The 17,807-nt window shown below is 44.8% G+C and overlaps 1 pseudogene; it reads right to left on the reverse strand.

The window, feature by feature from the left end:
• Nucleotides 1-4,750: 4,750 nt before the first annotated feature.
• LOC141247578 (adenosine receptor A3-like) lies at nt 4,751-7,557 on the reverse strand (annotated as a pseudogene).
• Between the last annotated feature and the right edge of the window lie 10,250 nt (nt 7,558-17,807).

Below are 17,807 nucleotides of genomic sequence, written 5' to 3' on the forward strand. Positions count from 1 at the left end.
CTGGGCACAGATTAAGGACCTCTGAACCCTTCTGCACAGTTTTCAAATGGCTACTAAGATGGTTAGCGCTGACGATGCCATCATCAGCATCACTATTCCGGTCATTTACATGCTGGAGCAGATTATGAATAGTCTGCGGGAGAAGATTGTGGTCCCAGAGGAAGAGGAGGATGCGGAAGGGATAAGAATGTCTCAAAGTTCCAGACTGTGGTCACACAGGCGGGTGCCAAAGGAGGGTGGATTACAGCGATTGAGGGGGGCTGGTAATACCAGGCAAACTGTTAGTGAAGGTGCAGGAGCTGAGGAATAAATGGAGGAGGAAGAGGTGAAGGGGATAACCATCCCCTCTCTGTTGTTCGCGGTTGGCGGGAGTGGGCAGAGGAATTAAGCATCAGTGTTACCAAGCATGGGCTTGGACCTCATGGAAGAGCCTGACATATGAATGCCTTCTTGCTGCACTATCTGCAACATGATCCCCGTATAGTTATGATTCGAAATAGTGCTGACTACTGAGTTTCCACTCTGTTAGATCGACGTTATAAGAGTAAATTTTGCCAGATGCTTCCATCCTGGAAAGGGACCCGCAAATGCCAAAGTATAGAAACACGCTTTTGCACAACCTTAAGAGAGCAGTGAGGCGCACAGTGTGAATTGCAGCTCTAGACTTTCAACATCTGGCACGTCAATTTGTCGTGGCTTCTGCGCCTGCTGTTGCTGCAGATGTTAACACAAATTTTTGGAAATGTGAAGACTCCTGGTTGGGCACATGCACCAGCAGCAGCAACAGCAGGCCCAGACCCTGATTCCTCATGCATGGCCCATGGCTGATTGCTGCGGTGCCATTATAAAATTTGTACTGAGGGTCAATTGAGGCCACTTTCCTGGTGTCTGCCCCTAATTTGATCTGTTTTGGCAACTTTTGGGCCAGTTTGAAGGTGTTGTGTATGCGTTTGGTTTTGCCTCCCATTGAATCCAATGGGGTTAAGATATGTTCGGCGAATGTTCGACAAACTAATTGGCGAATATTGCAAAATCGGCAATCGTGAACAGAACCGAACATTGAAATGTTCGCTCATCTCTAATTATGACAACCCCATAAACCCCCCAAAAATATGATGGTGACCACAGCGCCGCCACAGTATAATGGTCACCATAGACCTCCACACACACACACACAGTATGATGTCCACCACAGCTTCCCTATACACAGTATGATGTGCACCACTGTCCTCCTATTCAAAGTATGATGTCCTCCACCAGTTGTAGACAAAGCCAAAAAAGGGCCTCTGTGCAAGAACAGTTTGTCGGTCCTTTGCAATTTAATATTTCTGCCTATGACAGAAGCTGTTTGCTGCTTTTGAGGTGGAAGTGGGCCCCCTTACCTCCAGGGTCCTTGTACGGATGCACAGGTAGTACCAATGATATGTCTCCTTGCACATTATGATGGCCCCACAGACTGCTAAATACAGAATGATTATCAATACAGTCCCCCACACAGTAAGATGGCCCCCATATACATTATGTTGGTTACCATAGCCCCCTACACACATTAGGATGGTCACCACAGCCTCATAAACATGGTATGATGGTCACCACAGTCCCCCATACATTATGGTCACCATAGTCCCCCATATAGTATGGTCACCACAGCCCATCTGTTCAGTATAGTAGCCACAGCCCACCACACAATATGACCACCACAACCCCTCATATAGTATGGCCAATACAACCCTCTACCCGCACCCCCAACTCCCAGCCCGATTAAAAAAAAAAAACGTAATTAATCTTGGTTCCTTGTCCACAGCAGCCCCTCTGTCTCTTCTAGCACAGGCTGAGGGCTGGTACAGGCGGAAGCAGTTTGTCTTGCCAGAGTAAGTGGTGGAGCAGGAAGCCTATGGCACTCTGCTCCACTACAGTTGTTAACGCCAATACTGTTAAAAGTGTCACGATACATGCGGACCACTGCTGGACCAGGCCTATCTGAAATTTCCGAGAATTGCCGGATGGACGGTCCGACCCTGGACCCTTTATCATCATCTCATTGTTCAAACAGACAAGGATTGTTTTTAGGAAAATTTCAGACAAAAGAAGGGTAGAAATGCAATTTTTACTGTAAGTATGCAAGAACGCAGAGTACCTTTACATAATATTTCTCCAGCAATAAAGATAGACCAAAAGGCTTTTATATTCTAATATCCTCAATAGCTTTGAACAGGGTTATTTACTTTTGACTGGTAACTGATCTTATGGTGCCCCCAACTGGGACTTCTTATGATCAACAGTAAGGAGTTTGTATGTTCTTCATAGTGTTTATGTGGGTTTCCTGTGGGTACTCCAGTCTCCTCAAACACTCCAAAGATATACTGATAGGAAATTCAGATTGTTACCCCCAATGGGAACTGTGATGATAATGTCTGTAAAATGCTGTGGAATGCGATGATGGTATATAAGCAAAGCATAATAATCTGAGGGTGAAACTGTCAGCAATAGTTTAGTAGACCCGCAGCGCCACCAAATGAGAAATGACTCATGGAACATGTTCTCCAAGACAAAAGATCCTCTTTGTTGTCACACCTTGGTCTAATAGATTTATTCACTTGGAAAATTCTGCTAAAGATTTTCCATTTCAGACAGCCCCTTTACTCCTTCAGGAAAGCAATATGTATATACAGTATACAGTATGTTAATATATTTTGGCATTTGCTGAGCTTTGTGTAGCACCAAAATATAGTTCTGTAAATTTTTCTGCTGGTCCACACAGAGTAAAACTCCCAAAGAAAGTACTCATGTACAACTAAAATTGTGTCTTTGTTTTTGTGGTGTTATGGATTTGTCATGGGCTGACCAACATAAAACAATTTGGCAAGGTTATTCACAGGACAACTTACATTTTCAGGAAAATATAATTGATTGAAACAGCTGCCTTAAAACAGAATGTGGACAAATCACACTTTTTATATCAAATATTTTATTTCTGGTTTTGTTTCTGTCTATATTTTAAATAAAATTTACAAAACATAAATTCATCTGCTCCAATTTAAGACAATAAGAAAATCTCATTGATCGTGTAAAAAAAAAACAAAATAAACTTTCTTTGGGTGCAAAACGCCATGTGGTCATGTAAGCACCCCATATATGTAAAAAATATATATAAAAAATGACCGTCACTTCCAAAACAAGAAATAGGTGTGTACAGGTGCTTACTAAGAGCAGCTACCTCCATATACAACTAACAAATAGAGTAGTACCCTGCTACGCTAAGTATGCGAACGTTTCCCCTATTATGGCTACCAGGTACACATGAATTGGCCAATTTACGCGCTAAGATTTCTCATTTATATCTATTTTCTAGAGCAGTAACGCTATTCAAATTTCATATATTTTATGTTCACATACTTAGCGTAGCAGAGTGCAACTTTGTTTGTTAGTTGTATATGGAGGTAGCTGCTCCTAGTAAGCACCTATACACACCTATTTCTTGTTTTGGAAGTGCCGGTCATTTTTGCTGCCCAATTTTAAGCATGAGGTGTCATGCTTGAACAAAAAAACGCTTCCAAAGAACGTGAGAACTATCTTTCTATGTGTTATATGGTAAAATTATATCTAACCAGGTCAGATAAATCAAACTGCCGGCAATTACTGTGCAGGGGTAGAAGAGCACTCTCATGCTGTGAGATGAGCTGTGATTAGGACTTGTCACGTGCAGTGCTCTGCATCTATCTCAGATACCAGGGCAGTATTCCTGGTATCTAGAATAATTGCAGAGCAGTGTTTGATATGACACACAGCTCTGCTCTCCTCTTTCTACACACTTAGGCCTGTTTCACACGTCCTGATATTTCTGGTACTGGAAAAAACAGTACCGGAGATATCCGTGTCCGTGTGTCCTTGTGTGGGAATCATGTGCCGAATCAGAATCAGACGTACCTGCGCCAGGGAATCAGCGGTACAGTTAGCACTGTTCCCAAGCGCAGGGTTCTGAAGGCAAGTCTCATCATTGTTCCTTGCTCATGCTGAAATCAGCGTGAGCAAGGGACAATGTTGAGAGTTGTATTTTGCCCCCGCTGTCTCCAACAAGTGTAAAAATAAGAATAAAATAAAAAAAACTATAATACTCACCTTTACACCTAATTCCCCAAAGCCATTGTCCCCTGTACACAAACCAATAATAACAAAGAGCAATATCCCTCACCTGTCCGAAGATTAAATAATCCAGTGTCCCACGCTGTAATCCATCTGTGTGACGTTTATTCATTGGCATGCGATATGGCTTGAAGTGACCGCACACACTGAGGAGCAGAGGAGAATGACTTGATGCAGCGAACGGACCCCTGAACTGTAGTGAGCGGTGTCCTGTTACTCAGTGAGCTCAGTGCAGTTCAGGGGACCGCTCACTGCAATGAGTCATTCACTCCTGCTCCTCAGCATGTGCGATCGCCTCAAGCCACCACTCACGCTGATGAAGAAATGTCGCACAGATGGATTACGGCGTGGGACACTGGATTATTTTTATTTTCAGACAGGTGAGGGATATTCTTCCTGTTTATTTTTGGCTTGTTTACAGGGGACAATGGATTTGGTGAATTAGGTGTAAAGGTGCGTATAATTGTTTTTTTATTTTATTCGTATTTTTACATTTGTTGGAGACAGCAAGGGCAGAATACTACTCTCAGCATTGTCAATTGCAGGGGACAATGATGACAGCGGCCTCCGGCACCCAGCGCTTAGGAACAGTGTGAATTGTACTGTTGATTCGCAGGCACTGGTATGTGTCACACTGATGACACACAGATGTCAGCCATGTGTCATCAGTGTGCAGGTGTGTGGGGCGTCTTGCGGCCCATGCTGCATGTAAAAAATGGACATGTCAGCCTGTTTTGCCCACAGACACACAGACTGACATGTACAAGGAATGAGTCTACATGTGTAAGTGTCTCCAGTACGTGTGTGCAAAATGTCACCACACGTACCGGAGACGTGTGAAAAAGGCCTAATGGATAGCAGTTAGATGTGTGTGACTGGTTAGACATGAGTCTTACCATATCACACAGACAATGCCAGTTCTCATATTTCATTTCTACAGTGTGTTTTCTGTACTAGAGGCTTCAATTACTTCATCCCTACACAAAATATGATTATTAATGATATTAATGAATGTGTATTTAAATTTCTTAATTTTGATACTGTAAATTACTGGATTTATGACAGAATTGAGATGTGACAACACAATGCTTAGATACAGTGCAGGTTGGAATGCATCAGTTTGTACAACATGAGGGTAAAAATAGCTGATGCAATTGAGAATAGATATGGGTAACCAACAGAGGGCAAACAGACCCATAACAATGACAAGTGACATAGTAATTTTATGTTCTTTGCCATAAGTTGACTTTACATGGAAGTTAGAGACACGTTTTCTCATGTGCTTTCTTACAATAAAACAGATTTCCACATACAAAACCATCATTGTAAACAAGGGAAAGAGAACCCAACCAAAAAAACAAAAGTACACTAGATAGCCCATACTCATGACACTGGAGAAATTACATGTCAGGACATTCCTTTCTTCTTCTCCAAGATTGGTTCTGTTGTTCCATCCAAACATCGGGATCAGTGCTCCGATTGCAGACATTGTCCAGCAGAAATACACAAATGAATCCTCTTTTTGGTGATCACCATTCTGTAGCTGGAAAAAAAAAATACGTTGAATATTTGCATTTCCTTCAGTAGAATTGCCTTTTGGCTTCATCTCATAGCTTGTTTTCTTGCAGTGCAGATTGGTTGCAGTTTTTAAATTTGTGCTTTTTAAGTAGTTTTCCAATCTTAGAAAGTGATGGCATATCACTAAGACTTTTTTTAACACAGCAGTTCTAGCATTTTACTGTGATGTAAACTACAACCCAGCCCCATTCACATTGATGAGTTCACCAGTGCTTTCTTTCTTTCTCAGGATGTACCAAACTGTAGATTTTGCCACTCCTAATATTGTAGCTATTTCTCAGATGTTTTTTTTTCCTGTTTTTGCAGCTTAAGGATGACTTGTTTCACCTGCATGGAGAGCTCCTTTGACCGCATGTTTACTTCACAGCAAAACCTTCCAAATGCAAGCCCCACGCCTCAAATCAACTCCAGGCCATTTATCTGCTTAATTGAGAATGACATAACAAAGGGATTGCCCACACGTGTCCATGAAATAGCCTTGGAGTCAATTGTCCAATTACTTTTGGTCCCTTTAAAAACAGGGTGGCACATGTTAAGGAGCTGAAACTCCTAAACCCTTCATCCAATTTTAATGTGGATACCCTCAAATGAAAGCTGAAAGTCTGAACTTCAACTGCATCTGAATTGTTTTGTTTAAAATTCATTGTGGTAATGTCTAGAACCAAGAAAAATGTTGTCTCTGTCCAAATATATATGGACCTAACTGTATATTCGGAAAATCTCCTTAAAGCGGATCTGTCACTAGATTTAAGTAACTGCATATTTTATTTCATAGACCTCTTAGACCTGATGATGTATTTGCTTAAAATCCAAAGAAAAATGGCTGTATAAACATTTTTGAAAGTTTTTTAGCCTCAGAGCTGAACTCAGAAAATCTCGTGTTTATTATCAAAGTGCAAACTTAAAAAGAATTACCCAGGATTCAGGAGATGGATTTTCAAATATTTGCAGTATATATGGTGAAATTTAATGCTAGATCTACATTATTGGGGTTGTTCAACCCAGAATATCTTTTCTGCTGCAGACATACTGCCTTGATCACATACCAGTTCGACTCAAAGTTAAAGCACAGAGACCATCAGCAGGTCTATGCAGGTCTCAAAAATTAGCAGCGGGACATCGGAAAGGCATGCAGGCTTTATTTTGTTTTAAAAGTGCAATGGGCAATTTTACAAATATTCAGGGGTGGAAAATTACTTTAAGCCAAAGTATAACTTGAGTTACAGCTTTAGTAAATAGGAATTCAATGAGCTGAATGCAACTCAAAGGCCCCAATTTTTCGCCAGTCTTGATGAGTGGACATGATGGAGTCGGCACTTTTGATTCATGAAGAGGTGCATGCATCTACATGAATCTGGAACGTCTAACAAGTGGCTTGCGCCACGCTAAAACACCCCATTTAGGGACTGGAGTGAGGTGTTTGGTGTTGGGAACACTGCTAGTTGACATGCTATGGAATCACGCCAGTGCCGCACCCCGTCGCATCCCAGCTCTGCCCATTTTAGCAGAGTTGGGAGAATTTAGCGTTAATATACCAAAAGTTGCAAAATTTTATGATTTTTTTAACACTTTTATACCCCTTTTTGGGCATAAAAGCTTTGATGAATTTGGGCCAAAGTCTTCCCTGGAGGGCAACAGATACAATTTCAGAGTAAAGGATTCACTTTTGTTTTTAGTTTTCAAAGATGAATCTATTTTATGTTCACATCTTTATAGAAGTTCCCTTTCCTTAATTATAACATCGATATTATACAATGTCCAGATCACAAGGGTATTTCCAAGAACCCCAATGACCACCTCCACTGCAGTATCCACAATGGTGAAGCTCTCAGCCATTGTTGTTTGATTAGACATATTACAGATTCTTTATACCTTGGCAGAAAAGAAATGGCACATGGTATCCTAAAGCATAAGATCTAACTCTTTATCTTTACTCCTATCCTCTGAATGTAAGTACAGAACTGACTACTTCTGCTGAAAAAAAGGAAACCAGCATTTCCTCTTTGGTCAACTAAGAGCCCCAGAGAATATTTACTTTAAAACATTTTATATTTAGAAAAGTGAGTTATTTGTGTATGTTATACATATCATTTTATTTTATTTATCTTCCACAATCACATTCAGTGGTGGCCTGGAGTGCCTAGGACCCATAGGTAGAATTGACTCTAAGAGTCCACACTACAGCTACATGAAAATACATGTTAAGCGGTTTCCCAGTTAGAGCAGAGTGTTGACTAGAAAATACATATAGCTCCTGCACATCTACTGTGCCCATATCATAAATGTGATGTACAATTATGGTGGTTTGCATTGAGACAGCGACTAAATTCTAAAAATACCAGAATCATAAAAAACATAATGTTTATTGTATTAATAAGTATTGTGCAAGCACTGCCACCTCCACAAGGCATCTGTTGATTGATAGACTTAGTTTATGAATACTGGGGGCTTTAACTGGTGAAAACAAACTAAAACCACACGTGACAGTCACAGTGCTGTTAACATGTTATTCTTCCATCTAAGAGGAACGCATAAAGGTGGTGACAGATTTCTTTAAAGGCTCTGACCTTCAAAGAAATCAGCAATGAAGGCATTCCAGAACGTTTCAATCACCACTCACTACACAGTTAGCGGCTGTAACCATGCCTCTGTACTGACTGACATTCAGATTTGTACTGATGCACTTCTTAGCCAGCTGTTAGTGCTGGGTGTGGTTTCAGCTGCCGCTCCCTGTGTATTAAGTGGTGACTGAAAATACACTGGAACGCCTCCTTAACTGAAAGCCAGAGGCTGCGCTTTCAGTGCGTTGGCCGGGCAGCTTTAGAATGCTATTAATCTGCAGATTAACCCCATATCTGCAGGATAATAGCATTTGGGGACATGAAAAGTTCCCTTACCCCCTTCACGACATATGACATATGAGATACACAGGGACAAACAACTTGCATTCAGGAATATTGGAAGGAGCCAAGGATTGAGCAGTACGGATTTCCAGCTCAGAGGAAACCATGGCCACAACTATACCCTGAGGAAGAATGGAGTAAGGAGGCTCCGGACGAGACACAGAATCAAGGCTACGAAACAGGGCATCAGCCCTCACCTTCTTAGACCCAGGTCTGAACGTAATAGAAAAATTAAATATTGAAAAAAATAAAGACTATCTGGCCTGTCTAGGTGTCAACCGCTTAGCAGATTCGATATACGCTAGATTCTTGTGATCTGTCACCATGGTGACCAGATGAACGGCTCCTTCCAAAAAATGCCTCCATTCTTCAAAAGCCAATTTGACAGCAAGTAACTCTCGATTACCCACATCATAATTTCTTTCAGCAGGAGAAAATTTCTTAGAGAAAAAGGCACATGGTCGCAGATTAGTTAAAGTCTTAGGACCTTGAGACAATACAACCCCCACTCCAACCTCAGTAGCATCCACCTCCACAATGAACGGCCTCTGGAGGTCTGGTTGAATAAGTACAGGAGCAGACATGAAACATTTCTTCAAGTTTTCAAAAGCCCCGACTGCTTCTAATGGCCAAACCTTTAGCTCCACCCCTTTGTGAGTGAGGTCCGTAAGAGGCTTGACGATCTGAGAAAAACCTTTAATAAATTTTATGTAATAATTTGCGAACCCTAAAAAGTGATGCAAAGCCTTAAGGTCTCTGGGTTGAACCCAGTCAATGATGGCCTGAACCTTCCCAGGATCCATCTTAAACCCGGAGGCTGACACAATGAAGCCCAAGAATGATATTTCTTGAACAGAAAAGGTACATTTTTCAATCTTGGCGAACAAACAATTATCTCTTAACCTTTGCATAACCAAACAGACAAGTTTATAATGAATATCCAGATCAGGTGAAAAAATTAGAATATCATCTAAACCACAATAAATCTCCCAATATAATCAGAGAGGATATCATTAGTGCTGAGCGAGCACTAAAATGCTCGGGTGCTCGAAGCTCGGGCCGAGCTCACCGTGATTCTCGGGTGCTCGACCAGAGCAACGAGCCCAATGTTAGTCTATGGGAGACACGAGCATTTTTGCGGCAGCACCCCCGGCAGTCTGTAGAAAGCCTAAAAAGTGCCCAAAACGATAGTGAAAGTGCTCAAATAACATGGGGACAGCATGGGGATCGCCCCAGGAAGCATTTCTGACCCCCAGGTCACTACTGTCAACAACGTGGTCAGAGGTATTAAGCCACTTTTACAGGCTCACAATAAAACGTTCAAAAACGAAACTGATTTCCTGTGAAATATGTTAAGGAACATCCTTTCCAGGGTAAAGACTTGTGTATAAGGTAAAATAAATAACCAAAAACAAAAATACTCCTCCACACCTTGGGCTATGTTCACAAGTAGCATTTTTTATGCATTTTTGCACTTTTGTATTGCTTTCAACCGTGACAAATGCATTCACGGGGGAAATGTCATTTTACAACCTTATCTGGCCATGTGCTGTGTGACACATGCATACAGTGCTGAAAAGACATGGGAACAGCATGGGGAAGACCCCTGGAAGCATCTCTGACACCCAGGTCACTGCCTAAAAGTGTGCCCATCAGAATTGATCCTTGCCGCATCAGAAGATGCAGACTTGCAACTATCCCCGTGCAAATCCTTGTCCCAGGGCAGTGTTGAATTGTACCTCCCCCATTCTTTGCAATGCAAGTGCAAATATGCAGCCAACCACCCACCCGCAGGCTGCAATACTATACTGCTAGCTTTCACTTGAAATGGGGCCTTTTAGTTTGGAGGAGGCCGAAGCTGGCCACGACCTCATGGCTGCGTCGGCCGCGAGGTCTCCATACTCAGTCCCCAGCCGCCCCTATTTGTCCTGGTAACCTTCCCCACACTTTTCTTAGCCTGGCCTGCTTTAGGGCAGCATTGGATGAGCCCACCAGACAACCAGACTCCTCCCCTGGGCCCTGGCTTTTCCATCAGGGGAGTTGAGAGTGCCAAGCTGAGGAGCATGATGATGATGATGATGATGATGAAAGTTAGCATCTTCTTTGTTTTCTTGGAATGCAAGCGTAAGTGTGCAGCCTGCCACCCACCCACCCCCAGGCTGCAATACCATACTGCTAGCTTTCACTTGAAATGAGGCCTTTTAGGCTTGTGGAGGCAGATGCCGGCCACCATGTCATGGCTGCGTCGGCGGCCTGGTATCCATACGCAGTCCCCAGCCGCCAGAGGGCGGCCGGGTGTCCATACTTGGTCCCCAGCCGCCCCTATTTGTCCCGGTGCGCCTTATATACAAGCGCGCATACCAAAACATTACCTGTGCCCTCCCCAGTGAATTTAGTGGGAAGGACAGCCTAACCACAAACACGTGGACAAGTGAATGTGGCCAGGGATGGTCCATCTCATTGACGCCTTCACACTGGGTTAATATTGTGGAAGCCGGGACACAGTTGGACACTGGGATGCAACACATCCTCCAGACATAGAGGATTGCGGGTCCTGGGTCAATCAGGCTTCAACACAAAGTTCAAAAGGTAGACAGCAGCAGTGGTCGGCCTCCTACACAATGAGTAAATTATTCATGATCATGAGGCCATCCATCTCCTTAGCTTTCTGTTCCTTGGAATGCAAGCGCATGTATGTAGTAGTGGCTAGGCCTGAGGTGGTCAGCGTTTTGGTGCATATCCTACCTCCTCCGAGGATTGCTGGATGTTTTCCTGCTACTATCCCAGTTCTATGACTCCCGTTAAAACAAAGCTTCAGGTGATGAATGATGGATGAGGTTGTGGCAAAGGAGAAAGAGCAGGAGGAACAAGGACCATTCACATCAATATCAGGCCAGTCAACCACACATGTCTTCTAGGATATGTTTCTGTACCAAAGGAGCGGTTCGGCTACACAGTTATAGGGCATACAGTGAGTGCAATGCCTACCAAAAATTTCGAGGCACTCCAATGCCCCTTGGAAGTGACATGGAGGTCAGAGGGCCTTAACGAAACCGTTTTTCCATTTATAGCAACTGGGTCTCCTGTACACTGTTGGCCTAAGCAGTGAATGGAAGGCTTTCCAAAAATTATGAGGAACTGCAATGCGCCTTGAAACAGACGTGGATTACAGCGTACTAAAAACTTTCTACCCATTATTAGGGAGTGGGTCTCCCTTAGTGTTCGCCTATGCGTTGAAAAGCAAAAGTTGGCTAAAATTAGGAGGAAATGCAATGCCCGTTGGCAGAGTAATGGTGGTTAGAGGTAATTAAAAACAACATTTCAATGCCCCTTGGAAGAGCTGTGGAGTTCAGAGTGGTTTAACAAGACGGTTTTAATGCCCCTTGGAAGAGACGTGGAGGTCACAGTAGCTTAACAAGACGGTTTTAATGCCCCTTGGAAGAGACGTGGAGGTCCCAGTGGAATAAAAAGACAATATCAATGACCCTTGGAAGAGACGTGGAGGTCACAGTAGCTTAACAAGACGATTTTAATGCCCCTTACAAGAGCCATGCAGTACAGCATATTAAAAACATTATTCCCATTATTGGGGAGTGGGTCTCCCATAGTCTTTGCCTATGCCTTCCAAGCAAAAGCTGCCAAAAATTATGACGGAGGAACTTGCAATGCTGGCAACACAGACCACAGTCACCCTGGTGGTATAGTGGTGGTGGAGGCTGAGGATAAGGAGAAGAGCAAAAAACAGCCGAAATGAGGAAGAGTATACCCATGTGTCGGTGTGAAGCAGTACATGGGAATACACCTCCCGAAATAACATAGTGGATTTGACTTTATGTTACTCTGCTGTCATTTGGTGGTGATGAGAAGTCTGGCCCAATCCAGCCCTTGTTCATTTTGATAAGGCTCAGCTTGTCAGCATTGTCTGTTGACAGGCGAGTGCGCTTATCAGTTATAATTCCCCCAGCGGCACTAAAAACACGCTCCGATAACACGCTAGCGGCAGGGCAGGCCAGGACCTCCAAGGCATACAGAGAGAGTTCATTCCAAGTGTCCAGCTTGGATACCCAATAATTAAAAGGCACAGAGGAATCACGGAGGACACTGGTACTCCCTCACCATCTTTTGAAACTTTCCACTCCTTGTGAGAGTACCCCGCGCCTCAGGGCCTGTAAGCTGGGCAGGTCTCAGAAAACTGTCCCAGAACGTTGACAGTGCTCCCCTGCCTTTGCTGGATTGGAGTTGCGTCTCTCTCGCCTGTACGTCTTGGTTGGTCAACGAACTGTGACCTCTGCCGCTAGCGTGTTGAGATGGGAATTTTTTTTTAACAGTTCTGCAGCAAGGGCCTTCTGGTACTGTCCCATTTTTGTAGACCTCTCCACCTCAGGAATAAGAGAGTGAAAGTTCTCCTTGTAGAGGGGGTCTAAAATTGTCACCAACCAGTAATGACTATCACCTAACATTTTTACAACGCGAGGGTCACGGTTAAGGCAGCGTGACATAAAGTCAGCCATGCGTGCCAGACTGGTAACGGGCAAGACTTCCGTGTCCTCACCAAGATGACGACTGACCATGCTCTCCTCCTCCTCCTCCCCCCTGTCCTCAGGCACCCTTGCTAAACCGATAGTATGACAGTTGTACAGGTACTACCGTCTATAGTGCATGATACCAGCTCCTGTTCTTCCTCCTCCTCTCCCTCATTGTCCCCCAATGCACGTTGGGATGAGATGAGGCTGGACTGTGTGTAATCGCCCGCTACAGCTTCTTGATCCATCTCATCATACTCTGGCTGCAATGCCTCCTCTTTAATTCTCTGCAGAGAGCATTGCAAAAGACAGACAAGTGGGATGCTGACGCTAATGATGGCGCCATAGCCACTCACCATCTTGGTGGACTCCTCAAAGTTTGCCAGGATGGTACATATGTCAGACATCCAGGTCCACTCCTGAGGTCTTATGTGTGGAGTCTGACCTGAATATCGACGGCCTTGTTGCAGCTGGTACTCCACAACTGCTCTATTCTGCTCACAAATCCTTTGCAACATGTGGAGGGTAGAGTTCCAACGTGTTGGAACATCACACACCAATTGGTGTGCCGGAAGCTGCAAACACTGCTGCAACACAGCAAGGGTGGCGGAAGCTGTAGCCAACTTGCGAAAATGAGCTGACTGGCGGCATACTTTGATGAGCAGATCTGGCAACTCTGGGTACGATTTAAGAAACCGCTGAACCACGAGGTTAAGCACATGAGCCTGGCATGATACGTAGGATGTAGGTTCAGCAGTCTCAGCCACAGATCTGCCTGCTCTTTCACAGCTGTCCACAACTCACAAGCAGTGTGAGGTTTATCACCTAAGCTTATGAGTTTCAGCACAGCCTGTTGCCGCTTGGCTGAAGCAGTACTGCAGTGCTTCCAGCTTGTAACTGATGTGGTGATATCTGAGATGGAGGCTGAACATGAGGAGGAGGAAGATGCGCAGGAGCTGTACACTGTGGGGGCAACTCTGACTGACATAGGGCGCGCAATCCTCGGTGTGGGGAGGATGTGTTCCGTCCCAAGGTCCGACTGAGTCCCGGCTTCCACTATGTTTACCCAGTGTGCTGTCAGGGAGATGTACCATCCCTGGCCACAAGCACTTGTCCACGTGTCCGTTGTCAGGTGGACTCTCCCAGTAACTGCGTTGTTGAGGGCACGGCAGATGTTTTGGGACACGTGCTTGTGTAGTGCGGGGATGGCACACCGGGCAAAATAGTGTCGGCTGGGACCGAGTACCGAGGGACGGCCGCCGCCATAAGGTTGTGGAAGGATTCCGTCTCCACCAGCCTAAAGGGCAGCATTTCCAATGCAAGCAGTCGTGAAATGTGCGAATTTAGGACCGTGGCCTGTGGGGCGTTGGCTACGAATTTGCACTTTCGTTCAAAGGTCTGGTATATGGACAATTGAACGCTGCGGTGGGACATGGACGTGGGTGTTGATGCTGTTTCTTGAGAAACTGCCATAACAAGTGAAGGAGGGGGCATCTTTGCATGCAGTATAGACAGGGGATTGCCTTGCACGCACAACAGGGGGTTCTCTCACACACACAACAGCGGAAGAAGCAGTGGTGACACCCGCTGACACTGGTCGTGGACCCTGGGGTTCTCCCCACAAAGTCGGGTGCTTTGCTGACAAGTGCCTGATCATGCTGGTGGTGGTCAGGCTGGTAGTTTTGTCACCCCTGCTGATGCTGGCATGGCAGGTGGTACAAATGGCCTTTTTGGGGTTATCAGCAGAGTCTTTAAAAAAATTCCAGACTCTGGAAGACCTACCGGTTGTACTGGCAACGTTCCTCGTGTTGGCGTTACGGTGAACGGTTGCCCGCCTTCTGTCTGTGGCCACCACACTGCTTCTTCCTGCCTGTTGGGGTACTCTGCCTCCCTCCCCCTGTGTGCTGCTGGCCTCACTCTGCGTGTTCTCCTGCCACGTTGGGTCAGTTACTAGATCATCCACCACCTCCTCCTCTTTCACTTCCGCACCACGGTCCTCCTCCTCACTTCATGGCAATTGTGTCTCGTCATCGTCCACCTCTTGTGACAAATTGCCAGCGTCGCCTTCCTGTGGCCGTGGCTGTTCAAATATTTGGCCATCGCTACATGGGATCTCCTCTTCCACCACTTCAAGCGGAGCAGGCGAGGGGCCCAAATTTGGAAATGGACCAGTGAACAGCTCTTCAGAGTGTCCAATTGTGGGATTAGTTGCTGTCTGACGACACTCGACATGGTGGGACGAAGGAGCATCAGGGTGAGGAGGAGTATGCGGTCGAGACTCACGGCTACTAACACTTGACCGTGTGGAAGACAGACCGGAGGTGGTGGTGCCCAGGTGACTGTAAGTATTATCTGCTATCCAATTAATAACCTGCTCACACTGATCAGTTCGCAATAGTGGTGTTGTTGTGTGCTTCCATAGTAATTCGGTCAAGAACTGGGAGCAAGAAGATGTGGCTGTTGGTTGTGGCACATTTTCACCTTGGCCACGGTCCAGTCCTCTGCACGCACCATCACCAGAACGTCCAGTTCCACGTCCCTTGCCACGCACCTTGCCCATTGTAAGTGAAGTAAAATAGCTTACACTCACACTATCAATGGCAAAAGGGTAATAAAAAGTAGATTTGAACCGTGGAAGAGGAAAACCACAGTTCTAATTTCCTGGCGTATACCAGACTTTTTTAAATAGATATATTTGTGTCTGAACAGTCAGCGAGACACTCAAACTGTTTTTTTTTTATGGAAAAAAGGCAAAAAAGTGGATAATACAGAGATTTGAACCGTGGAACTGCAAAACCACAGTTCGAGTTATCTGGCCAAAACCAGACTCTTTTAAACAGATATATTTATGTCTGAACACTCACAGACACACTCAATTTTTTTGACGGGTATTTGTACAGTCCGACTGAGGAAGGAAAAAAGAAAAAAGAGGATTTAGATGAAAAAAAAACGATTTTTCCTGGCCCCTGAGACCTGGGGCTAAGTCTAGCAATTTGAGCAGCGGTAGCACACAGGACTGTAATGCAGTTTTTGTTGGTATAACCACTGCGTTTCCTATACAGCCTGCCTGCCTGCCTGATATCTGGGATGGATATTAGTCCTCAGAAGGACTGTGTTCGATTTTGCAGGCTTTAGAGAACCTACACTACCTATTTCGCAGTATAAATCTCTCCCTAGCTCAGCAGCACTCTCCCTACACTGTCTGATCCAGAGCGACGGTGTCCAAGATGGTGGCGCCCGGTTTTAAATACTCGAGGTGACACTGTGCGGCCAGCCAATCACTGTAATTCCCACTACCAACATGGCTGCGGCATTACAGTGACTGGCTGGCAATCCCTGCATGTTCATTGGCTCTGTAAAGAGTGCCAAACATGCAGGGCGGAGACCCGAGCTCCCGCCCGAGTAACCCGAAAATGCTCGGTGCTCGCCGAACATCCCGAGTAGTGAGATGCTCGGGCGAGTACCGAGCAGTGTCGAGCATGCTCGCTCAACACTAGATATCATTCATAAAGTTCTGAAAGACCGTGGTGCATTTGTTAGCCAAAAAAGGCATGACGAGGTTTTGAAAAAGACCTTCAGAGGTTAAAAACGCTGTCTTCCACTCATCACCCTCACAAATACATATCAGATTATATGCCCCTCTGAGATCCAGTTTGGAAAACCATTTGGCCCCCGAAAGCTGATTATATAGATCGGGGATAAGTGAAAGCGGATAAGTATTTTTAACCGTTATCTTGTTTAATTCTTGGAAATCGAGGCAGGGACGGAGACCTCCATCTTTTTTTTTAACAAAAAAGAATTTGGCGGCAACCGGCGATGAGGAAGGACGAATATGACCTTTCCGTAAACTTTCGTTAATATAAGCCTTCATGGTTGCCCGCTCAGGGCCAGACAAGTTGTACAAGCGAGCTTTGGGTAATTTGCCGTTAGGAATGAGATTAATAGCACAGTCATAGGGACGGTGAGGAGGTAAGATCTCAGACTCTACTTCCGAAAAAACATCTCCGAAGTCCTTCAGGTATTCCGGAAGACCCTCCAGACTAACGGAGCAAGCATGCACAGATTTAAGACATCTTTCAATACAATGAGGGCCCCATTTGACAATATCTTTCTGATACCAGTCAATGATTGGATTATGCATGCGCAGCCAAGGAAGACCCAACACAATCCCAGTAGGTAAGTTGTCCAAGACATAACAGGAGATTAATTCTGTATGAAGTGACCCCACCTTGAGTGTGAACTCCACCGTAACTAACTGAACCAGATTTTTTAGCAACGGTGTTCTATCAATAGCCACAATTTGAATAGGGTCTTCTAGCTTAACTGTCCCTAATCCTACCTTCTGAACAAGTCCCAAATCAATGAAACTAGCCACGGATCCACAGTCAATAAAGGCAAATGTTGACAGACACTGTTTTTGAAACAGATGTTCAGCATTCAACAGCACTTTATGGGAGGAGTAAAAGGGTAACTGTAAGTCTGGGTGACCTCCTCGACAATCACCCAGACCTAGGCGTTTCCCGATGGCTTATTCGTCGCAGGTCGTGCCAGGCAATCCTTTAAGAGATGTTCAGCTTGGCCACAATACAGACAGAGTCCAAGTTCCAGACGGCGTCTCCTCTCCTTAACCCTTGAGCTGGCAGCTCCAACCTCCATAGGT

This window comes from Phyllobates terribilis, unplaced genomic scaffold, assembly GCF_046119375.1.
Source record: "Phyllobates terribilis strain yellow unplaced genomic scaffold, ASM4611937v1 Scaffold_2__4_contigs__length_985480577, whole genome shotgun sequence".
Lineage (NCBI taxonomy): Eukaryota > Metazoa > Chordata > Amphibia > Anura > Dendrobatidae > Phyllobates > Phyllobates terribilis.